Raw genomic sequence first — 26,054 nt, 5'->3', positions numbered from 1 at the left:
TATTAGTGATCTCTTTTATTGTAGTCTCCTATGGTAGGGCTTATGCACAGGGCTGCAGTTTTGCTTTTTTTGCGGATGGGATTTCAATTGGGCCATAAAAGATGTGAACAGTACATCCGTTAGTCCGTCCCCACAAAAAAAAAAAAAAAAATGTCATAGACTTGTCCATTTTGCATACAAAAATAAGGCTTTTCTCTACACGGTGGGGAGGTTCGATTTGTCATGCTAACAGCCAGGGTACATGCATTTGGGGACCACAAAACACTTATGGCCGTGTGCATGAGGCCCGAGGGGCAAAAATATCAGAGTTCTGAAACTCAGACAAAACTGTGACTGGTATTCTTAGACAGTGCGGCACTATTAGTTAATCTGCCACACACAGGAGTGCGCACAAACAGGAGGATGTGACGGATGCTGAGCTTTGTCGCAATTTTAATGTCCCATACAAAGACTTCTGCTTGAGGGAGCCACAGGTCGTCTAATTATTATAATATGATTAAAAGTGGGACAGCACTTCTACGGGAAAGGGCTTTCTAGCTCTTTATAGCTTACATAGAATTTTTATGACAGTCTTCATATTTCAAAGCAAAAGCTTAACCATCCTTGCATGATCAAAGTCGCTCTCTCCAGATAAGCTCCTCTCTGCTGCGGTAGAAATAAAGCATGCAAAATACAATTGCAAAGTCTATGAGAAAACTAATCAGCCGAGCGTTCACTTGTTCCATTAGTCAGGAGTTGGCCTGGTGCCAGACTCAAGATAGAGAGCGAGAGGGGGGGGGGGAATAAAAAAATAAATAAAAGCTTCAATTTCCAATTATTTGTTGCTCTCCCAGATCTCGATATTTTCCAATGGACTGCTTTCTAAGAAAACGTGGGTTGCAAAGTCTGCTGGCTGGAAATCCTGAACAGACCACGTGTGTCGTCATATAACTGTCTGATTAGAGCAGCCTTAGACTTCCGCATTAATGCAGCCCATTGCTAAGGCTACTTCCACACCTGCGTTCGGTGCGGATCCATACCGATAATGCAAACGCTTGTATCCGTTCATTATTCTTTAAATTAAAAAAAGTCAGTCAAAACGGATCTTTCCTAACTTACATTGAAAGTCAATGGGGGACGGATCAGTTTTCAATTGCACCATATTGTGTCAGTGAAAACGGATCCGTCCCCATTGACTTACATTGTAACGTCAGGACACCAAAACACTGCAAGCAGCGTTTTGATGTCCGCCTCCAGATCCATTTTGGGCCGCTTGTGGGAGCCCTGAAACGGATCTCACAAGCGGACCCAGAAACGCCAGTGTGAAAGTAGCGCTGCTTTTCATCCAACATAACACCATTACGTCATTTTCCATAAAAATAAAAAAAAACACTTATCCAGGCCACCACTGTCACTGACTGCGCCACGCCCCGCCACTGGGACACAAACCATTTTGCCTATTTTTTGGCTTCTGGCCACAGTCTCTTGCCTTATGAATGGTTGAGATGAGTTGGGGGTTTTCACATTAAGTGGTGTTTTCAGCGCGTTTCCAACTCACTACGTAGCCCACAGCAAAAAAGACAAATGAGAATGAATCCTATATAGGTAATTTCTATACCATGTGTCTATCAAACATGTAAACAGGGAGAACTCTAAAAGAAGTACAAGAAGGAACTCAATAAGGCCTAGTTCACACGAACGTTTTTTTTGCGGGTGTACGGGCCGTTTTTTTGTGTTCCGTATACGGTCCGTATACGGAACCATTCATTTCAATGGTTCCGCAAAAAAAACGGAATGTGTTCCGTATGCCTTCCGTTTCCGTTTTTCCGTTCCGTTGAAAGATAGAGCTTGTCCTATATTTGGCCGTAAAACACGGGTCGTGGCTCCATTCAAGTCAATGGATCCGCAAAAAAAAAAGGAACACATACGGAAATGCATCCGTATGTCTTCCGTTTCCGTTCCGTTTTTTCTGAACCATCTATTGAAAATGTTATGGCCAGCCCAATTTTTCCTATGTAATTACTGTAAACTGTACATGGCATACGGAAAAACGGAACGGAACAACGGAACGGAACGGAAAGGGAAACACAACGGAACTCAAAAACGGAACAACGGATCCGTGAAAAACGGACCGCAAAAAACTATAAAAGCCATACGTTCGTGTGAACTAGGCCTAAGATCAAGACAAAAAAGGTGTAAAGGGGTATTCCACTAAAAACGGGATTGCACGTGCCACAACTCTGATTAGCTAGGGTTCGACTGCAAAGACTCCCACAGATCTGGATAACAAAAAGGCAGCAGAACTGCTTGTGCCAGTGCCTATGAAATACAAATATCTGTGAAGCCAGGATCAATGGACACTAATTTTTTCCATATTATTTTTTTTTGCCTCATCATGTTTTAAAGTAACTGTTTACTTAGCAAAGTTCTCCCACCTCTGGCCACGCCCTGCTACACTAGATTGACAGGGCCAGGCAGCGTTGGTCTCTTACTCCTGGCCCTGTCTGTCGTTTAAATCTCACGCCTGCACGGTCCCGGCACAGGCGCAGTGAGTAAGGTCGCTCGCCGGATTCCTCACTGCGCCTGCACAAATACTGAACGGCACGAGATTTACCCAGCGCACAGGGCCGGCAGTTAAAGGTGAAGGCTGCCTGGCCCTGTCAATCTAGTGTAGCAGGGCGTGGCCAGAGGTGGGAGAACGGAGCCTCTAGGAACAGGAACAACGCCCCCATGCACCTAGAGGCTAATTAGCATATTATACAAGTTTGATTTAAGGCTAACGTCTACACTGCAACATTTTGTTGCACTAATGTTGCGCGACAATTTTTATAATGGCAGTCTATGGTGTCGCACTGCAACATGCAACATGCTGCGACAGTCACAGAAAATCCATCTCGAATGGATTTTCTGCGACTGTTGCGTCACAGTATGTTGCAGTGCGACAAAATAGACTGCCATTATAAAAATTGTCGCGTGACATTAGTGTAACAAAATGTTGCGCTACAAATGTCGTCGTGTAGACGAAGCCTAATAGGGTTAATTGTGGTGACACAAACCCCTTAAGGAGTCGTGCACCTCTTGGCTCTTCCTCTAAAGGGGTTTTTATTGGAGTGTGAACAGCTGGTCTTTAGTAAATGACCCCTTTTATACACAAATGTGTGGGTTGTTATCGTGGTCACTCCAGATCATTATCACTGAGGGTGGAGAGATACATATCTTGTGGTGCAGTTTTATCACATGGTTGTAGTTGAAAAATGAAATATAGTGTAGTACATCAAATATATGGGAGAAGAGGAGGCAATGGTCATAAAAAGGAAGACAAGGCTTTCCTTGGCCTTTCCAGATGCCAGACATATCCCAAGTCCCAAGACTGATCACCTGCAACAGGTAACATTGACTAGAACACATTTACTACAGTACGTGTGAGGGGAAGTGAGCCAAATAGGGAGAGAAAAAGGGAGTGCAAGATCAAGAGAGCAGAATAGAAAGAAAGCCATGGCAGACAGAAGGCAGGAGATACATCTTCTATACAACAGTTTATAGCTGCTAACATTTCTCCAATATCTTGGGGAGGGCCTGCCGCACGGGAAGCTCAGCGAGGACTCTCAAAGGATTGTGAAACCCATGCAGATAAAGAGAGGGCTCTGTGCAGAGGAAAGGAATTCTCTGTATGTCTGGTATTCCAGCCAGCACCCTCCCCTGTTCCTCTTTTCTCCCTATATGGCATGTAGCAGAGCCGAGCTGCTCCCTGCTGCTTCATTCTGCACCTCGCTGTGTGTCTTTACTGGAAATTCACTGAAACTCTCTAGGAAACTATTACTGAAACACAGACGGCTGAACACCGCAGTGTCTTCTTCCCCAGGAACAACACCTCATAGAACACAGCCATAACAGAGGCAGAAATCCATGTCATTTCATGAACCCCAGCGTGAAGTACATCAGCTAGGCAAAAACCAGGCAGGGCATGTGTTACTGCAAAGCCCGGATATAACCTTGTAATGAACAGGATTATAGAAAATGCCACTTATACAATGAGGTTGAAAGCCACATCATTTTTTTGGGTGTATTTTATTTTTATTTTTTTCTTCAACCACAAGATGCGCTACCCTCACATTTTCATACAATTCTCATTTTTCCAATACCCCACCCTTAATCGTGGTTTTCTTAAAGCTACTTATCTGTGAAAATGTCAAATCTTTGCTTGTTTTTTCTTCAAAAAGAATCATGCTTTGGGTATGGCTTTTTTTTTTGGGGGGGGGGGGGGGAAGAGAAGAGATTCTACAGTACATAAAAAGGGCAGAAAAAAACAAACAAAAAAACAAACACACATCAGAAATGTGAGGGGGAAAAAAAAAATCCCCAAAAACTTGTAAACACCTTATGAAAACAATTGTGTTTTTAGAAGACCATAAAGGAGTCACAAAAAAGTGGACATGAAGAAAGCCCAAAAGGGTAATTTACAAGTAGCTCTAAGTACTGTGCAATGTAAACTGGAGCAGTTGTCTATAGGAAGGAGCTCCAGTCTAAGGCCTCCTACACGCGACCATGTGCCGGCCTTGTCAGTGTTGCAGACTGCATGGGCACCGACTGTGTGACCGCTGTCTGCAGACGCGGACCCATTCACTGGAATGGGGTCCACAATCCGCATTCAGCTGTCTGCATGGTGGAACGGACAGAAAACCCACAGAAGCACTCTGTAGTGCTTCAGTAGGGTTCTATGCCTCCAGTCCGCACTGCGGTGCACAAATGCCCGGGGCCAACAACGGTCATGTGCATAAGGCCTAATTGTGATTGATATGGCTGAAGCTAGACGGCAACTTGCCCCTGACAAGAAAGACCAAAGATTGCTGAGTAATAATAATAATCTTTATATATTGCCAACATATTCTGCAGCTTTTTACAAACCAGACGGTACATGAAGAAACAAAACAGGTTCTGAGCAATAAGAGGCCGGCTGCATCTCCCGAGTGCTACTCCCTGTATAGTGCACTTTGTCCAGTAAAGTGCACTATATATAGACTGGGCGAGTGTCCTGGATTATACCTTCTCTATTGGATTCTCACTTCTGAGCAATAATATTGAAGGGGATTGAGTGGGCAAAAGTTAGATTAAGGATTTTTTTTAGGATGTAAGTGTCGAGAATTAAAGGGAACCTGTCCCCTCCAACAAACATCCCAAGCCGGCAGCAGTACCTGAGAGCAGCCAGCAGCGTGTTTGTAACGATCTGTAAAAACGTTCTTTAATCCCCTTCCCGATGCGCTTCTCTAGTCAGGCTTGAAGTCACGGAGGCAGCGGCCTTCTTGCTTCAAGTCACGGTAACCACGCCCCCTCCCTGCCCCTTCGCTGTGACTGACAGCACGAGAGTTCGGCTGCCTTTGCCGAACTGCCAGTCACAGCGAAGGGGCAGGCAAGGGGGTGTGGTTACCGTGACTTGAAGCAAGGAGGCCGCTGCATCCGTGACTTCAAGCATGTGTGGAGAAGCGCACCAGGCAGGGGATTAAAGAACGTTTTTACAGCTTCTGCTTCTCTGCCTGCAGGAAGAAAATGATGATTACAAACACGCTGCTGGCTGCTCTCAGGTACTGCTGCCTGCTTGGGATGTTTGTTGGAGGTGACAGGTTCCCTTTAATTTTCGACACTTACAGCCTAAAAAAAAAAAAATTTAGGGTGGCCTAAGTGTCGAGAATTAAAGGGAACCCGTCACCTCCAACAAACATCCCAAGCCGGCAGCAGTAAAAACGTTCTTTAATCCCCTGCCCGGCGCGCTTCTTTAGTCAGGCTTGAAGTCACGGAGGCAGCGGCCTCCTTGCTTCAAGTCACGGTAACCACGCCCCTTCGCCATGATTGACAGCGCTTATGTGCGAGGGTTCAGCTGGCTTTGCCGAACTGCCGGCTGTCAGTCACAGCGAAGGGGCAGGGAAGGGGGCGTGGTTACCGTGACTTCTTGAAGCAAGGAGGCCGCTGCCTCCGTGACTTCAAGCCTGACTAGAGAAGCGCGCCGGGCAGGGGAATTAAAGAACGTTTTTACAGCTTCTGCTTCTCTGCCTGCAGGAAGAAAAGGATCGTTACAAACACGCTGCTGGCTGCTCTCAGGTACTGCTGCCGGCTTGGGATGTTTGTTGGAGGTGACAGGTTCCCTTTAACCTAATGGTTGGAGTAGCGCATTCCAGAGAAATGGTGAAGTTCGAGAGCGGCGAGAGGTTCAGATTATGGAGGACGTTAGCCGTAAACCACTGGCTGAAGAAAGAGCATAAGTAAGGTGATAGAGATGAGTGAGGAAATATAAAAGGGGTGCAGAATCGTGGAGAGCTTTGTTGGTGAGAATGGGAAGTTTAAACTGGAGTTCTATACTGGACCAGTCTAATGACAGGCACATGGTGGAGCATTGGCACGCTGCCGTTTTTGTCCAGGTTGTTTGCAGTGCTGCGGCCGGACCTCCGGCCCTCCCCTATTATAGAGAATGGGGCCGGAGCGGACTTCCGGCGGGCTAGCGTTGACACGGATCCCCCGCCGGAACAGCCTGCTGGACCCTGCTGCCGCAAGTGTGAAAGTAGCCTTAGATAGATGAGCCTGGTTACTGCATTCAGGATAGACTGGAGAGGGGAGAGTTTAGTGAGGGGGGAGACTGATTAGTAATGCGTTACAGTAATCAAGACCACAATGGATCCGGGCAACAATGAGAGTTTTTGCTGTTTTTACAGTAAGAAAGGGGTAGATTCTACAGATGTTTTTGATATACAGGCAGCATCAAGAAGCAAGTGGGTGAAGGAAAGACCAGCGCCAAACACAACGCAAGACAGCCGGCATGCTAGCTAGGAGTTGGTATCACAAACACAGAAATATAAGGTTTAGGCCTCATGCACATGACCATATATTCGGTCCGCATTCGATCCACATTTTTTTGATGATCAGATGTGGGCCCATTAATTTTAATGGGGCCGCAAAAGATGCAGACAGCACATTGTGTGCTGTCCACATCCATATGTTCGTTCTGCTGCCCCGAAAAAAATAAAAAATAAATAGAGGGCATGTCCTATTCTTGGCCATTTTGCGGACAAGGATAGGACATTTCTAGAAGAGTGTAAAAAAATAATAAAATATGGTGGCATGTAAATGGCTGGGATTCGTGATTTGCGGACCACAAAACAGATATGGTTGTGTGAGGCCTTAGGTAGATTACTAGATAGAAAAAGGACACAAGAAGTTCAGTTTTTGAAAGATTCAGCTTCAGACAGAGAGAGGGCATGATGTCCAAGACAGCAGAAAAATCACAGAAGCGTGCAAAAATATACTGAGAATGCTATGCAATGCAGTCAACTTGACTCTAGTGTGCACAGGTCCCAATAAGGAAAAGAATGCGTGGAACCAACAAAGTCCAATGGACCGTACAGAGATTATTGTCATTTACATCAGTCAGCTGATCAATACAATTCTACTTTCTAGCTAAAACAAAAACACTGAAAACTTTGACAGCCATGGGCAACAATTTTTTCTTTTTATTTTAATTTATTTTTTAGACCCAATGCATTCCTCACACACAGCATTAAAGAGGTTGTCCGGGCTTTAAATACTGATTACCTTTCCTCAGGATAGATCATCAATATCAGGCTGGGGGGGAGTCAGACACTCAGCAGCCCCACCGATCATCCGTATGAGGAGACGGCGAGCGCAGTGACATAGCAGCAGGAAGAGAGACGGCACGTGCACACTGCGCGCCTCGTCTACAGCCGAGGCTACTTTCACAACTGCGTTAGGTGCGGAACCGTCTGGTATCTGCACAGACAGATCCGCACCTATAAATGAAAACGATGGTATCCGTTCAGAACGGATCAGTCTGCATTCTATGTAAAAAAATAAAATAAAAAAAATCTAAGTCTAATTGTTAGTCAAACGGATCCGTCCTGACTTTACATTGAAAGTCAATGGGGGACGGATCAGTTTGCAATTGCACCATATTGTGTCAACGTCAAACGGATCCGTCCCCATTGACTTACATTGTAAGTCAGGACGGATCCGTTTGGCTCTGCATTGCCAGGTGGACACCAAAACGCTGCAAGCAGCGTTTAGGTGTCCGCCTCCAGAGCGCAATGGAGGCGGAACGGAGCCAAACTGATGCATTCTGAACGGATCCTTATCCATTCAGAATGCATTGGGGTTAAACTGTTCCGTTTGGGGCCGCACCTAGAGTCTAATTAGCATATCAACGTTAAAATTGTGCAGTAACAGGGGCATCCATAAGCATGAGATTAGGAGAGTTAGGGTCTGCTGACATTAGCACATCGCTAATGTCAGCCAGTTTAATAGGGTTAATTCTGGTGACAAAAACCGTTTAAGTGGAATCTGTCAGCTCCAAAGTCCCCAAACTAGGGTAAGGTGTGTATAGTGTAAGTGACACCAATTCTGTCATTTTTATCTTTATACTCCCTTGTATTCCGACACTGTTCTCCCATAAACATTCAGTAAAATGCAACGAGTGGACTCCTGAACTCACAGCATAATGGAAAGGAGGAGTCCTCTCAGTAATTTGTCTTGCTGGTTTGTCTTAGCACAGCGTTGAAATGGAGGAGAGTATGAAGAGGATTCAAAATCAGATTCAGCATCGCTTACACTATTTTGCAGGTGTCAGATTCTCTTACCCTGCTTTCACACCTGAGCGTTTCTCAAACGCGCGTTTTTGTCGCACATTTTTTGTAATAGTAAACGCGCGTTTGACGCGCGTTTGTGTGATTGACTGCAGTGTCCTATGGCCACAAACGCACGTCAAAACGCCCCAAAGAAGCTCAAGTACTTGATTATGCGTCGGGCGTTTTACAGCGCGATCGTACGCGCTGTAAAACGCCCAGGTGAGAACCATTCCCATAGGGAAGCATTGGTTTTCATGTGTTGAGCGTTTTACAGCGCGTTTGAACGCGCTGTAAAACGCTCAGGTGTGAACTTAGGGTTAAAGATCAGCTTACATGGCAGAAAAATGGAGGACGACACAAGTGACTGAAAACAGTGCAGGGTAGTAAAAAGCCACACATACAGTTGTGGAAAACGTTTTTGAGAGACACAAACTTTTTGGTTCAGTGTTTTTAGATCTTTTTGTCAGATGTTTCTATGGTATACTGAAGTACAATTCTAAGACTTTCATGAGTTCTGTTCCCAAAACTGAAAAAAAGTTTATTCTCAGACATTCTAAAAAACATCATTTTATTGAAAACACATTAAAAACATCTTGCAAAAGACCGTAAAAGCCGGCCGGTTTTCACAGTCTTGTGCAAGATGTTTTTAATATGTTTTCAATAAAGGATGTATTTTATGGAGTGCTGGAGAAGAAACTTGTTTTTTTTGCCATTTTGGAATTTCATTTTGGTTCCTGTGTCAGATCCAGAATCCTCCTCCCTGCACCCGCTATTCACCTTTCAAGATCCCAGGACAAGGGGTGTGTACACCATCTTGCATGCATAAGTTGTGTTTGTTTACACTTTTATTGCACATCCATCATGTTTCTGCAAAGACTCAATATTTCCAGTGTTGACCCCTCTTTTCAATACTTCAGCTGGAACAGGTCAAGCCATCCATGGAATAATCATCGGTACTGTACATCAGTTCGTGCAGATGTTTCCGTTCCATTATGGTGGGCAGCAGATACCCGTTTACATGAGGCGACCTGCTGCCAACAAATCATTCCTGTGTTCAAATAAAAGATGCTGTTGCTGGGCACTTACATAGGGCAATGATTGGGTACAAACCCAATCATCAGCCTGTGCTAGAGGACCTTTAGAAGAGAAATGCATCTCACATGCAAAACTAAATATTATGCCATCTACAGGCAGCCATTTTTGTCGTATTATGTTCAGATTTAATACACGGACATCTCATGTCCTTCAGATTGTTCTGGCTCCTAAAAAGTCAGTCCCAAGCAGGGGCTTGCCCCTTTTTGATGACGTTCAAATAGGCTATATAAACAGGGGTTGCCTTTATCATGTCCCATGATGGTAAACCACTCATTAGAAGTTTGCTGTGCGTTTGTGAGATATATATATATATATATATATATATATATATTCATTCTTTTTTCTTGAGCCTGCGTTGAGTACTTTGCACCAAATTTATCAAATGTCCCTTCAGTGCCTCTCTAAACCCAACACTTTTCTCCAGAAAAGCTTCTCCAGTTTTTGTACTCTACCCTTATACTAGAGCGAGTCTGCGACTTTTAAAAAAGTCTCTGTGATAAATCGGGAGCGAGTCCAACTAATACAGATAACCATGCCCACCTTACCACACACACACACACACACACACTTCAAAACTGAAGGGACGCATGTACAAATGTGAAAATTTGCCACATTTTTCCACACGTGACCTAAAAAAGTAGCAAAGCCCCTATTTAGCCGCTTTTTGTCTGGATTGAAGGCATGATGAATTCCCCCCATGTGCTTCGGCTGTATATGCCGTGAAGCCACAGCAATCTGCACCAAATCCGCATGCATATCAACCACAAACTTCCCAGCCACGTTACAAGCTACCACTAATGTACGAGAACGCTAATGCACAGCCCCAAACTAAAAACATGCCAGATATTTAATTGGCATCCCATTCCCAACTTCATATCTACCCCAAATTAATATTTTATAAAAGTTATTTCAGTCCATTAAACTAGTCAAAAAGTTGTGTCCCCGCACTGGGGGCCTGCAGCACTTTTAACTTCCCTGATGTGTAGACAGAGTAGACGAGCTGAGGCTTCCCTCCGATTGTGGTTTCTGATCCTTGTCCGAAAACTATTTCACTATTGTATTAGGCTTTGTTGACATTTCCATTATCTGTTGGAAATGTTGTCATATTTGACGGGCATCATTTGTTTCGGACATGGGACGCATCCAGCACCCGCTAGTTTTGTGATAAAACTAAAAAGCGGAAATGTTAAACTATGTCACGTAGAAAGCCACCAGAATGCGCATACTTTGCTAAATGCAGCCTTTTCAGACATGGACATGTGCTGCCAGTGTTTTCCACAGACAGGGCATATACCCATTGATTTTGATGGGTATATTCACACATCTGATTTACCAAGGTCCACGGAAGGATACCCTATTTTTGTCCGTGTTTATGGAATCAATAACGTCCATTATAATCTATGGGTTCATTGAAAAAAAAAAAAAAAAAAAAAAACACACGGACAGATGGCATCAGTGTTTCGTCCGTGTTTCATGGATTATTGCTAGGAAATACTCTTGAATTTAATTTTCAGCTGAGCAGTGTCTGTGGAATCTGGATGACATACTGAACAAAAAACGAACACACGGACCAAACCCAGACGAACCACTGACCATCTTATCATTGATGTCATCACAGATGTGCGATTTTATACATTTTATACTGCTCATTAAAAGTGCTTTCTGGGATTACTATGGTAGTTGTAGTTGCTGGCCTCATGCACATCTGCTCCATGTTTTTTCCTCAAGGGAGCAGTGCTGCAGTGAAGAGCACTGTCCACTACAATGTTGACGATGTGTACTTTCGGCCCAGATTAGTGATGACCCTACACTTGAGCGGCTGATAATGCCGATCAGCTGCTCGAGTGTAGTGTCATCACTAATCGGGGCCAAAAGTACACATTGTCAACATTGTAGTGAACATGGTGGGGATGTCAGATCCACACAGATCAGCTAGTGATGACCTCATTTGAGGATGGGTCATCACTTAGAAAAGGCTGGACAACTCCTTCAAATACAGGAGTCATAAATACATTTCCATTGATATGCAATGGTCAAAGTAAAAATGTGATGACCGCTACATGCAGCATTTTATTTTAGGAATTGCTCCATTTACTATTAAGCTTTACCTGCGATGAAAGCTAGCCAATTCATACAAGAGGCTTTTCAGGAGCTAGGTTACTTCCATTGTTCAGCGTGCACCGATTATCAGGGCCAGGACTGACAGGGCCGTCTTACAAATCAATGCACCAACAAGATTTCATTAGTCCGCCTCCAGAGCGGAATCAATACTAACGCAGCTTCTAGTACCGTAAACAGATGCTGGAAAAGGTGAGATCAGGACAAAAATCCTATTTAGGTCACTGGGTAATTTTATTCTGCTCTCTCTTTCAGAAAGCGCCTCTCTACAGAATAAGCATTAATCATTTAGCGATGCTCGGTAGAGGGGATATGACAGCGTCTAGTGACAAGCCAATGCCAGGAGCATTCCAAGGATTAGGTAATGGTAGAACAAAGGGTCAATTGTAGAACATGAACTATGAGCTAAGGCAGTGAGCAATAAATCGCACTGCCCCTGACTGTTTAGTAAAGGGGGCAGATTAGGATTCATGCTATTCTCTGCTGATACTACTGGAAATATATGGATACATTACCAACTGGGCGTTAACAGTTGAGGGTATATCCTTACATATTGACACTGTCCAATCAGCAAAGTGCTTAGGTCCAGTTGACAATTCGGTCATACATTTACAGGAGGAATCACAGAGGAATGGCACAAAGCAGAGTTATACGAAATGGTGCTCCAGAATGATGTCACGGGGAATAGTGGTAATTACTAACAGAGACATGCCAGAGCTGTTGGGTTCTCTTCAATATCTGTATGTCATATTTTTGAGATGCAATGGACTGTCCGTTTTTCACCAACATAAGGCCCCTTTCACACGGGCGAGTCCCACACATTGCGCTCGCAGCGTGTGTAAGGGAAACCACTAGTCTTTCCAGCACTGCCGGGGTCAGACAGCCTTATATTGATTTATGATGCTCTGTAACCCTTAGAGGTCTGGAATATAATGCTGTCAGTGTTATACAATATATTCCAGAACTGTTACATAGCATCATAAATAAATATAATGCTATGTGACCCGGCAGTGCTGGGAGTTCAGGACAGGAGCTGTTGCATACTAGCGCTGCGAGTCCAGAGCGTGAAAAACACTTGTCTGAAAGGGGCCTAAAACCATTCATTTTGTCTACCATAAATGCTCTCCATAATGGTCAGGAGCAGTGAATACTTCCCTTGCATTATGGGTGACGCCACATGTGACGCAATGGGGCAGGTCACCTTTGTGGCCTGCTATTGGCTGCAATACCCCTCCCCCACCCCCTGATGTTGTGATCTGCATGACCGGGAGATGCAACGACAGCTGTGGAGGGATCCGGGAGGACACAGGCATCTGGGACCTGGTAAGAATTGTCTGCAAGAAGCCCAGGCGTTGGGGGAGGGAGTTTACAGCTTTGGTCAACCCCTTTAAAAACATTTTCAGACTACATGAACTAGTGGCTCATGATACAGGGTAGTGTCTGGTCAATGAATGTGGTAAGAAGGAGTTTGAGTGTAGCAGCAATCATGCACGTGACCCCCCAATGTTAATCAGATCTCTGATTAGACTAAATAAATAAATCAACTCACCTGTTCTGCTCTGGATGCTGCCGCCACTCCTGAGAACCAGCATCGCACAGCACGAGGTCACAGAGCGCCCCTCCATCCTCATGCTGTGCACCGGCCACAGTACAGAAGACGACCAGGGAGCGTTGTGTACACAGCCTGCACAACGAGCGATGTATTCACCACTCCCCGGTCCTACTGTACTAATGAGTACTACTATAATGGAAGTGCTCATTAGTATTCACCCTATAAAGACACACGGACGTTTTTAAACTACATTTGGGGAGAAAAAAATAAAAAATAAAGGGTGACAGGGCAAGCAAAAAACGGGTATATGTTTTTGGCCAAAATGCCCCTTTAACCAGTACTGAAGACTGATATAATGGATATACTGACAATCTTCGGTAATACTAGTGCATAAAAAAGAAAAAAAAAAAGTTCACTAAACGACTGACATTTCACCACGCAACTAGAACATGTCCTGCCTACATGCCCTCCTCAGCTCTGCATGTCTATTCAGACAAGTGTAACTAGAGCGAAGCGGACAATATTTGTAGGTCAGTGTTCTCCTGAAATTCCAGCTCATTTGCTGCATCTGCATTATTTACAGTCACAAAGAGAAGGTGAAAAACAAAAGCTACCCCCCCACCCATAGCTAATCAGAGGAGAGCGGTATGAACAATGTACACCATCGCAGAGGCATTCAGAATGTCCAAACTGCGCTGAATAATTTACTCCTAAGCCGCTCGGGCTTCAGCTGTAATACTGAGCTCAACGGCGATGGAGAGCCCTGCTTCACAGTAACACAACACCGCCATGGATGAAGGTTATGTACTAGAACAAGAGCTCTACCTAACCTTACACATACAACTTCACCGTACAAAGAGGAGTCTTGTCTGCTTACACCAGGTATGAAACCTCTAGAAACTCAGCATAGAAATTATTAGGACGCCTCATCGGGACGCTCTCAGTTGGTTTCAAGTATGCTGCAAAGACCAAGACATCGGCGTTGTACATGTATAGCCTTACTTTGTACCAATAAAAGGAGTGCAACAAATATGACCCCCATCCTTTAAACGTGCCATGTACTCCATTTCTGTGGCACATTCTTGATATTGGTGAGGCTGGCCATGTAACCAACTAAACAGCAGTGGCGGGGGAAAGAAAGGATTTAAAAAAAAAAGGTTAGGTTCGTCAAAGGCTCTGTTAGGATCCTCTATTGCAAAAAAGAAAAAAAATAGCACAGAAAGGTGTGTTTTATTGTCCCGTAAAATGTCAAGCTCCTTGACAGAAACATTAGGGCTCCCATAATAGTCAATAGGTTCCGTCGGCAGTCATTTGACAGAAATGTTGCTTCTGCCATTCTCTATTTTTGAATTAGGGCACATTTTCATTAGTAATTACTCTACTAATACAGAATAATCTACCCCATTATGAATTTACACCTAAAGCAAAAATAAAAGGAGGAACTGAAATGGCTCTAAAAGTGGATGGCCATTTTTACAAAATGAAATAGAAAAAGAGGGACCTGTCCTAAGTCCAATGTCAACCCATTCATTAACGAGGAAAAAGTCTAAACTTCACACAAACAAGTGTAATGCAGGGGATTTCATGTCCTGACAGGGAGAACAAACAGCCCGCAGGAGGAAGAAATGAAAGGTCTGCTGCTTGTGATCTTACAATCAATTACTGCCTTTGACAAATAATGAGCAGAGCAGTCCGAGCACGTGGTGGGATGCCAAGCACCACGCTGCTTCGGGATTTTTCTCCTTGCACATAGAGGTGTTGATAAGGGAATAGCTCATCCTAGTGACTCTTATACCAGATCGTACACAAAATCCTATGGTTTCGTAGAACAAGTTCTAGTTTCCACAAACGTACGCTGCTGCGCCATACAAAGTCTATGGAGATAAAGTGCTGCCCACGGTGGTTTCCGTCTGCTCCATAGATTTTGAAAGGAGTGGAAGCTCATATGTTCCATTCCACACCTCCAGTCATGTAGTGAGGAGGAATTTGTGGACTCGGGATCCAGTTCTAGTGATCCAAGGGGTCTCAACGGTGGGGCCCCCTGAAAAAACTGGAACTCTCTGCCTGAGGAGGAGGTTATGGTGAGTTCACTAAATGAGTACAAGAGGGGTCTGGATGTATTTCTGGAGTGTAATAATATTACAGGCTATAGCTACTAGAGAGGGGTCGTTGATCCAGGGAGAGATTGCCTTATTGGAGTCGGGAAATAATTTGTCCCCCCTTAAGTGGGTAAAATTGGCTCGTACCTCCTTTTTTTTTTTTTTGCCTTCCTCTGGATCAACTTGCAGGAGGACAGGCCGAACTGGATGGACAGATGTCTTTTTTCGGCCTTATGTACTATGTTACTATATGCCTCAAAACAACTTTAAAAAGAACATTATAGTCCTTCCTTCCACAAAAGGAACCTGAAGAAACTCCTGGCATGCTAGTCTTGGTTGCATTCCTGATAAAAATACAAATTATCCTGGGCACTGTGCCAGTCCCCTGTTATTCCACTTAGAAGTGTTACAGTGTGTCCCTGCACGCCCTGACTGGGTTCATCTGCTGCATACATAAAACCTGCATGTTTTTACATGGGTTGCCTTAGTTTTGTGATGGCGCGTTTGCTCATGTGGATTTTACAGGTAAAAGCATTTTGTTGCACATGTCTAACCAGTGAAAACTACAAAGGCAATGAACCCATCACAAAACCATACCAATTGTGGCACTAAACACTGATTAGATAGCACAGGACTGCATAGACACAAGGGGAATGTCAATTTAGTCATAAATTTTCAGGGGGAACCACCTATTTCAGGGAGAGTACAAATTTGGCTTCGGAGATCTACAGAGATCACCAAGTATGTATAAGGATTCTTTAAAAGGTGGCCATACACATTTGTCTAAAGTCATTCAAAATGGGCGATTTCCACTGAAACGAACGTTCACTGGTTGAAATTTAACAACAGTCGTTTTAACCGACCGATGATAGATCAATATCGTTTGGCCATGGTTAAAGCTGGCCATACACATTCAATAGCTGTCGGCCGATAGCCATGTCTCCTGTCTTCCCTATAAACATACATGTTTGGCTATGCTACGGGGAGACCAGAGAAAGCCGATGACAGGCAGTTCAGGTGGAGGCTTATCTTAATGAAGAACAAAAGAATCAAGTAAAAATATTAATTTCACCCGATCCTTGTCTCCTCTGACATCATCTGTCAGGGAAGAGTCAGGAGCTCCCCGCATAATAGTTAGTTGGCCAAACTTACAGCGGTTTCGAGAGACAGAAGTATAATGTCTGGATCCGATGGTCGAAGGTAAGATCTTTTCTTTAAAGAAAGATTGTTTGTTAATGAAAGACATTTCTTTGAAAGAACGTTCCCAGAGAGATCTCTGGTATGCAAATCAGCTCTTCGAATTAATAAAAACCCTAAGGGCACATTCACACCCTGCGGATTGTGTCGCAGAGCTTTCCATGACTGAAAATCTGTTCCATTCACCTAAATGGGGCTTGCAGAAATCCATGTGCTTGCTGCCTCATTCAAAGGAATGGAACTGATTTTCAACAGAGGAAAATTCTGCAACAAAGCATGTGAAGGCATTCCAGATGTGAACAAGGCCTTACGAGGCACAAAACATTTACATGATGATATCAAACAACAAAATATATACAGCTCTGGAAACTACTTCACGGAGAAGGAGACGCCCACCGAGAAACCCTGGTGTCTCCTCCTCCCTGTACCGATGCTCAGAATTAACATACTGAGCGGGAAAACTACAGGGGAACACAGCGAGGCGCAGGAGCCATATTAATAAGAAACCATGAAAGGCCCTCTTTAAAGATGAATAGGAACTTGTTTTCTAAGCATTATGGAGGTCTGATATTACTGTAACCGTTTGGCTATTTTGACTAGTTGTCATGTTCTAAAAGAAAAAGATGCGCTAAAAAAACAATATTTTTTATCTGAAATTGGGAAGAAATCTCGTCAGTAATTTATAGAATACAACAAAACCGCTTGTTTTTGTCAAACACATACCCATAAGTTGTAAAACTACAGAAACTGATCATTTTCCAGAGCTGTGCATCAATGATCAGAAGACTTGGGATTCATCAGACATCTGCAACCACACTCCCATCAAACAGGGAAGTCTTATTTTGTCTGTGTACTGTTTGCTGACATTTAGCATCATCACAGTACCAGCTCCTACAGACGCCGAAATAATTCCAGGGCAGCACTTTCCCACAGAGCAAATAAAGAATCCAACTCTAAACCCTCATGCACACGACGAGGTCCCATTCATTTCTATGGAGCTGTGAAAAAAAACTGATAGTCTTTTTTTCTCTGCATCCGTGATTCCAGTCCATCAAAAAAATATAACCTGTCCTATTCTTGTCAGTGGAAAAAACGGTGGACGGACCCATTCAAGTCAATGGGTCAGTAAAAAAAAAAAAAAAAAAAAAAAAAAAAAAACACCTATGCACAACTGGTATGTCATCTGTGTCCACGGAGTGCTTCTGTGGTGTTCCGTTCCGTGCTTCCGTTCCACAAAAAGAGAACTTGCTCTATCATTTTGCGGAACAGACGGCTCGCGGAACCATTCAAGTAAATAGGTCTGCGATCCGCAAGCGGCTGCCCCACAGTCCACAGCACGGGCAGCACACGGTCGTGTGAACAAGCCCTAATATACTTTGGGTCAGAACGAGAACAAGAAACAAATGACTAGTGTTAAAACAGGTCAATAACATGGGCCAATTAAAGAGAACCTATCATGCTGTCCTCAGAGACACCCTGCATGGATTAAAAGAAATCAGTCACCACTCTTTTGCTGACCAAAGCGCTGCATAAACTGGAGACAGATGTCCTTAGAAAAACGCTGGATCATTTTATTCGACACAGCATTTTCCTGTAATTCTTGTACTGAACAGTTTTACTTCAATACTCAGTACGCAGCAATGAATCCTGATATTCATAAAGGCCCAGCTCTCCCCGCTGCTGATTTTTCAGGACTCCGCGGCCCGTGCCGTGTATTGAACAGCTCCAGAGTTGTTCAATACAAGATTTTACCAAAATGGCTAAGCCAATCAAAGAATATGCCCCATAGTTTTGCTAAGGGGATCTGTCACTGGGTTATGCTGCTCTTAGGGCAAAAACCTGGTGACAGATTCCCTTAGAACTGAGAGTTTGACCAACTACCATAAATAACAGATGCATAAAATGGCGTAGCCATCACTACTGCATCATGATCTAAGCGTGGGCAGCATGAAGCAATTTGCGGTCCCCAATATACGGGAAACACCCGTGCAGATTCCGCAGACAGATCCAGACCCATTCAACTTGAACATTGAACATGTTCTATTTTTTTTTGTGGTGTAAAAGCACGGAGAGAAACTCCACAGAAGCACTCCGTAATGCTTCTGTGCCTCAGTTCCACACCTTCCAGGATGGAGAGTTGGGAAATTAGGGTTGTGCCAGATATCAACTTAACCCCTATCCCCACAATAATGAAAAACAGCAGGTTGAGCATGTGCACTCACACTCCATTCATTCTCTATGGGACTGCCTAGCACTAGCCAAACCCCACCAATCAATAGCTTGGCTCCTATCCTGTGGCTGGGGGGGTGGGGGACACATGTGGATATCATAGCACAACCCCTTTGATCTCCCAACAGTCCCATGAAACCATACATTTTGCAGTTTGAGTTGCAGTTTTTTATCTAACCATTTGGGGGGAACATACAGTATGAGGGCTCGTTCACACGACTGGCGGGTCCGCAATACATAGGGCACTGGCCGTGTGTATTCCGCATCATGGATGCGGCAGCGGAACCATTTACTTGAATAGGTCTGCAAATCCAGAGATGCGGTGCAGAACGGAAGCACGGAACCTCACCCCACGGAAGCACTACAGAGTTTTATCTTTTTGCAGAACGGACGGATCGCGGACCCATTCAAGTGCATGGGTCCGCGATACACATGTCACAGCCCGGCATGGAGGGGCAACAGTCGTGTGAACAAGCCCTAATAACTAACTCTTTTTTTGGGGGGAATTAAACTTTTTTTTTTGTGGAATTTATTTTTATAGCGTTCACTGTATATATAGAAATAAAAAAGCAATGGCAGCACCGTCCTCAATGCAGGCTGGTGGGTGCAGCAGGCCCAATATGAATCACTCAAAAAAATTACAAATGGAAGAATGGGCAGCACTCCAAAGAGTAAAATGTAGAAAATCTTTATTTACCCCAGTGGGAAATACGCGACGTTTCGGCTCCGAATCAGAACCTTTCTCAAGCCTTGAGAAAGGTTCTGATTCGGAGCCAAAATGTCGCGTATTTCCCACTGGGGTAAATAAAGATTTTCTACATTTTACTCTTTGGAGTGCTGCTCATTTTTATATATATATATATATATATATATATATATATATATATATATATATATATATATATATACATATACATACACACACACACACACACACACATACACACACATACATATATACACACACACACACACACACACACACAGTACAGACCAAAAGTTTGGACACACCTTCTCATTCAAAGAGTTTTCTTCATTTTCATCACTATGAAAATTGTAGATTCACACTGAAGGCATCAAAACTATGAATTAACACATGTGGAATTATATACATAACAAAAAAGCGTGAAACAACTGAAAATATGTCATATTCTAGGTTCTTCAAAGTAGCCACCTTTTGCTTTGATTACTGCTTTGCACACTCTTGGCATTCTCTTGATGAGCTTCAAGAGGTAGTCACCTGAAATGGTCTTCCAACAGTCTTGAAGTAGTTCCCAGAGATGCTTAGCACTTGTCTTTTTGCCTTCACTCTGCAGTCCAGCTCACCCCAAACCATCTTGATTGGGTTCAGGTCCGGTGACTGTGGAGGCCAGGTCATCTGGCGCAGCACCCCATCACTCTCCTTCATGGTCAAATAGCCCTTACACAGCCTGGATGTGTGTTTGGGGTCATTGTCCTGTTAAAAAATAAATCTCAAATTTGGACTCATCAGACCAAAGCACAGATTTCCACTGGTCTAATGTCCATTCCTTGTGTTCTTTAGCCCAAACAAGTCTCTTCTCCTTGTTGCCTGTCCTTAGCAGTGGTTTCCTAGCAGCTATTCTACCATGAAGGCCTGATTCACACAGTCTCCTCTTAACAGTTGTTCTAGAGATGTGTCTTCTGCTAGAACTCTGTGTGGCATTGACCTGGTCTCTAATCTGAGCTGCTGTTAACCTGCGATTTCTGAGGCCGGTGACTCGGATGAACTTATCCTCCGCAGCAGAGGTGACTCTTGGTCTTCCTTTTCTGGGGCGGTCTGCATGTGAGCCAGTTTCTTTGTAGCACTTGATGTTTTTTGTGACTGCACTTGGGGACACTTTCAAAGTTTTCCCAATTTTTCGTACTGACTGACCTTCATTTCTTAAAGTAATGATGGCCACTCGTTTTTCTTTACTTAGCTGCTTTTTTCTTGCCATAATACAAATTCTAACAGTCTATTCAGTAGGACTATCAGCTGTGTATCCACCTGACTTCTCCACAACGCAACTGATGATCCCAACCCCATTTATGAGGCAAGAAAGCCCACTTATTAAACCTGACAGGGCACACCTGTGAAGTGAAAACCATTTCAGGTGACTACCTCTTGAAGCTCATCAAGAGAATGCCAAGAGTGTGCAAAGCAGTAATCAAAGCAAAAGGTGGCTACTTTGAAGAACCTAGAATATGACATATTTTCAGTTTCTTCACACTTTTCTGTTATGTATATAATTCCACAAGTGTTAATTCATAGTTTTGATGCCTTCAGTGTGAATCTACAATTTTCATAGTCATGAAAATAAAGAAAAACCTTTGAATGAGAAGGTGTGTCCAAACTTTCTCCATCTCTAAATGGCTTAAAAAAAATATACAATAATCACCTCACCGATCTCCTGACCCTCCCATTTCAAGCCTTCCAGCGGCCTCTACATCTTGGTCCTTCCCGACACAGGAAATGTGATTGACTGAGCAGTAACATTTACATGTCAAGAGGGACCAGGAAGTAGAAACTGGAGTGTAACCTAGGAAGCCTAAGAACAGGAACAGTGTGGGAAAGGTGAGGTTGCAAGACTTTTTATTTTTTTTAAGCTATTCTGACCCTTTTTATTTAAAAAAAAATGTAAAAAAAAAAAGCTGCCGGACAACTTTTTTAGAGCTTGAGCTTCTATCCTAAATTTGATCAGCCTGTATGTTTAGATGGATCAGGAAGTGGGAAACATTTTGTGATTTGAATTGCAATTTGAAATCAATAACTTTACCTTTCAAGGTGAACTTTAACAAGTCATTGGTTTTGTGCAATTGTAATATGGTAACAGTCACAGAATGATGCTGCTGAACATAACCCCATAAACATAGGCCCAGGTTTTGGATGACAATTGTACGTGGCCCCAAAATAATCATGGGAAATAAAAATGGCCGCCAAGCTCCTCAGGTACCATAAAACAAGACTTCTTACTCAGCATCTTTTATAAAAGGGTTTCATGCCATAATACCATGACATGATGAAATCAATATTCGACATGCATCGAAAAAAGAGAAAAAGCTAACTTTTTGGGGGAAGTCTGTACCAATATCTGCAGAACACAGCAGTATATACAGTGTTTAAAGCAGCAGCCAAACTCATCTCATTTCTATAAGGCTTTTCTTCTAAGATAGCATTTTCCTACAGTAATAAGACTGCACAATATCTTAGCACTCACCTCGCTCTTGTATTGTCCCCAGACACGGCTCGCTCACTGAAGTCTAAACCAGATCCAGAGTTCCAGGGGTTCTAAACCTGAAAGAGACCACAAGGCAAGCTTCAAAACATAGGGAGGGGGATGTCACATCTACTGAGGCACTCATATCCTGCTTCCAAACCCTGACTCACCTCCCCTCCTCTTTCAATAGATCAGTGCTTTGGGTAAACATTTCCAAATATGGAAAACATGACCAAGAAGCTTGTCAAATATCACCAGTCACTGCTTTTCCCCCGTTTTGGTACTTTGGGAAAAAGTAATGAAAAAGAGCAATATCTGGAGAGTGAATTCCACTGTATATATATCATTAACCCTGCGAGACTACACTGTGCCTGCTGCCCCTATCCTGACATTCCTCACATAACATAGGAATTTCAGCATGGTAATTACGGGTTTGTACATGGGTAGGGCAAGCACATGTGAAACAACGTAACAACCATTCTGACATACAGGGGGACACAATTTATCGGCCCTTTACATGCTGCCATCACATACACACCAACTGTACCTATAAGCCCCTATGTACCCAGCGTATGCTTTAAGTGTCCATTTGACGGACACTGAGCCACTATGTATCGGCATGAGATATGAAGTCTAGTAACACATTGAAAAGAAAACATTGTTTATAAAATGCAGGGATGGAATTGGAAAAGTGAAATAAATAATAAATAAATAAATAATCAATGTTCCGAACCCCCCTACATTATTACAGTGCCGCAGCAAAAACTATGTGACTGTATACTACAGGTGATTGGCGAGGCCAGCAGTGACTGGCTGCAGTGGTCACATGTGGCAATCGGGCACATCACTGCTGCAGTCATGAAAAAAGAGCCCGTTGGGTTGGATCAGAGGGATCGTGCTGGAACATGGGGTTCGGAACAACAAGAAAAACTTTTAAATTATCCTTATACCTTCTGTGACTTCTACAAAAAAAGAAAAAAAGTTTAACTAGATGACCCTTTAAATCAAAATCAATGTGTCACAATTATCAGAAATCAACAATTATTTCTTGAAAGGTGTTTTCCGGTACAAACATTGGTCGCCTGTACATTATTTTTTCATTCCTGGCATGCTCTGCTTTTCTTACAGAAACTTTATATTGGGTTACTTTAACCACTGAAGTCAAAGGTGCAGATCACTGAAACAGAAAACCTCACTAGTGTGATCAGAGCCTATCTGCAGATCCGCAAAATACCAATATGGCCCATGTGCATCCCGCATTTTTCACGGGACCAACTTTAACAAAGCATATTCTTGTTGTATAGTTTGTGTCCATGTGGCACCTCATCGCTAGTGGTGGAGGAAACAGACTGTAGAGAGACCATGGAAAGGTCACCATGGGACCACCAAAGGATTGAACAACATACATTTGGTAGGCTATCAAAAAGGAGAATACAGATTAATTACAATAGGACTGTAAGATTAGACTACAACAGGTTTGACTGTAGTCTGTTACCAAGACGACACAAATCTCCATATGAGCAACAGACACAAAACAGTAAATTATAATTATGGCCATTTGCAAGATTTTCAATATAAAAGGTACTGGAACAAATACAATAAAAATTGTCGTGAAGGTATACATTTCCTTTAGCACCTTCACTGCCAATGGCATAAGAAATACGTTTTAGTTTTAAACTTTTGTTGTAACTACAATCTAAGTTCTGGAACTGTTCATCTGATGCCCTGCCTGGGTCAAATTTTATGATAAAACATTAGGGCCTGTTCACACAGCAGTTTATGTAGCCAGAATTCTTGGCACGTACAGGAGTATAAAATGCTTCACTGAATGCTTTGGAGTACCAGGAGATTCAACAGTCACAAAATAAAGGTTCACTATTGTTAAAGAGAAATATATCAGGAAAGCGACAGCTGCAAGAACAAAAACCAAACCGACGTTCAGATCAGCTTCATGGGACATTTTAATCACAGATTGCCAACAGTCCTGAACTGGATCCACTCTCCAGTCCGGGATATGGTTTAAAGCCTCAATGTTGAGTTATGGTGTGGGTTCTGTATTATGGAGCAATGGATATACATTTTGGGGTTTGGCCTGGTGTATGACTGACGGCTAACTGGGATCTGAATTATGGGGTTTGGTCTGGAGTTGGAATAATTTTGGTGTCCAGTCTGGATTAAAGGGGTCATCACAGGGGCCTCAAATCAAACACTTAACCCCCTATCCTGCTAATAGGGGATACTTTTATATCTTGGGACAACCCCTTTAAACTTAACTATGCAACTAAGCATTACTCTGTGGTATATTTAATGAAAGCATGAACCTCATGTAATCACAGCATTCTTTCCTTCCAGATTTATTGATGCAACCATATTTAGTTAGTGAGGTAAGCAATGGGCCAACCGTCTACCAGAGTTACCAAACTAAACACCCAAAGGAATCAAGCAGAAGAGAGAAGGCGCCTGAAAACAGCAGAAACCTCAGCCCAGAAACATGTCTGAACAGTTACTTAGGCTCAAACATATTTGCTGTGAGCCTGGCATCTGTATACCATAAACTCTTGCTTACAATGTAAATCTTTAAAACACTGAGAATTGTTGTTAAATGATATGATAAAATTAACTGTGTACATGAAAGAAGAATAAAATCTTGTAATATACATAGGTAAGCCACTTGTGTTACCTGCTACTGTGCCAGAGGCAGAAGGTGGCTCCTATACTAAACTGGACCAGAAGGCAAAACGTTAAGATTCCCTTTTTCCATGCTTCGAACTGGTATCAAGATGGAAGCTTATGTATACAGATCACAGAAGTAAGTGGAGTATTTCCTAGTACAGTGTCCAACAGAACATGCCACCTCCATATCATATGGAGGTACAGTACGCTCCATGAACCTCCAGTGGAACTTTATTACATATAAGGCCGAGTAAACATAGAATGTGTCGGCAGATAAGAACCATTTGGCCCATCTAGCCTGCCCAATATACTAAATACTATGGATAGCCCCTGGCCCTATCTAATATGAAGGATGGCCTTATGCCTATCCCATGCATGCTTAAACTCCTTCACTGTATTTGCAGCTACCACTTCTGCAGGAAGGCTATTCCATGCATCCACTACTCTCTCAGTAAAGTAATACTTCCTGATATTACTTTTAAACCTTTGCCCCTCTAATTTATAACTATGTCCTCTTGTAGCAGTTTTTCTTCTTTTAAATATTCTCTCCTCTTTTACCTTGTTGATTCCCTGTGTGTATCAGCGAGGAGGGACTGGCCTTTAGTTTTATAATGGCAGCAGGGCCCAGTGTAGTCATTGTATTCTATTGCACCGGGCCCCGCTCACTGTACTAATGGTATCTGTAACTGCAGGCAGGCAATGGTTAACTATACAGCACTGAGCAGCCTGTAGTTACGATCATAGCAGGCTGGATGCTGAAGGCAGGAGGCTGGGCGGGTGTTTGGGCACTGGCAGCGTAACTTCCTATGTCACGTGCCTGCTCCGCCCACTTTATGAATGAAGCAGGTGGCACAGGCACGTGACGTAGGAAGTTACGCTGCCAGTGCCTGCCCGCCCAGCCTCCTGCCTGCTATGATCGTAAGTACAGGCTGCTCAGTGCTGGATCGAACATATGTATAGTTAACCATTGCCTGCCTGCAGTTACAGATACCATTAGTACAGTGAGCGGGGCCCGGTGCAATGGAATACAATGACTACACTGGGCCCCGCTGCCATTCAAAAACTAGCGTAGATGCCAGCCCCCAGGCCTTGTATTGGGGGTCATTCACAGTGGCTAACACTGTTATTGGGGGGGGGGGGGATCTGTGGATGTCAAGTAGCATAAGATGCTATTTATCCGTCATCCACAGACGCCCCCCCACAACAGTGCCAGCCACAGACGCCCCCCACAACAGTGCCAGCCACAGACGCCCATAAGTGTCATCTATTA

The 26,054-nt window shown here is 43.4% G+C and overlaps 1 protein-coding gene across 5 annotated transcripts in view; it reads right to left on the bottom strand.

Moving 5' to 3' along the window:
• Positions 1 to 26,054, bottom strand: part of LOC122936356 (LIM domain containing preferred translocation partner in lipoma) — a 271,804-nt gene that overhangs the window by 221,454 nt on the left and 24,296 nt on the right. For 3 of the 5 annotated variants that reach the window (XM_044292514.1, XM_044292513.1, XM_044292518.1), the window contains exon 2: positions 22,112 to 22,188. The exons of the other annotated variants lie outside the window; for them this stretch is intronic. The gene's annotated coding sequence lies outside the window, so the exon portion shown is untranslated. The remainder of the gene's footprint in view (positions 1 to 22,111; positions 22,189 to 26,054) is intronic. 5 annotated transcript variants of the gene reach the window in all.

The sequence above is a fragment of the Bufo gargarizans genome, chromosome 4 (genome assembly GCF_014858855.1).
Source record: "Bufo gargarizans isolate SCDJY-AF-19 chromosome 4, ASM1485885v1, whole genome shotgun sequence".
Taxonomy (NCBI): Eukaryota; Metazoa; Chordata; class Amphibia; order Anura; family Bufonidae; genus Bufo; species Bufo gargarizans.
The sequence above is the reverse complement of the archived record's forward strand: the minus strand, read 5'-3'. Positions and strand labels throughout refer to the sequence as shown.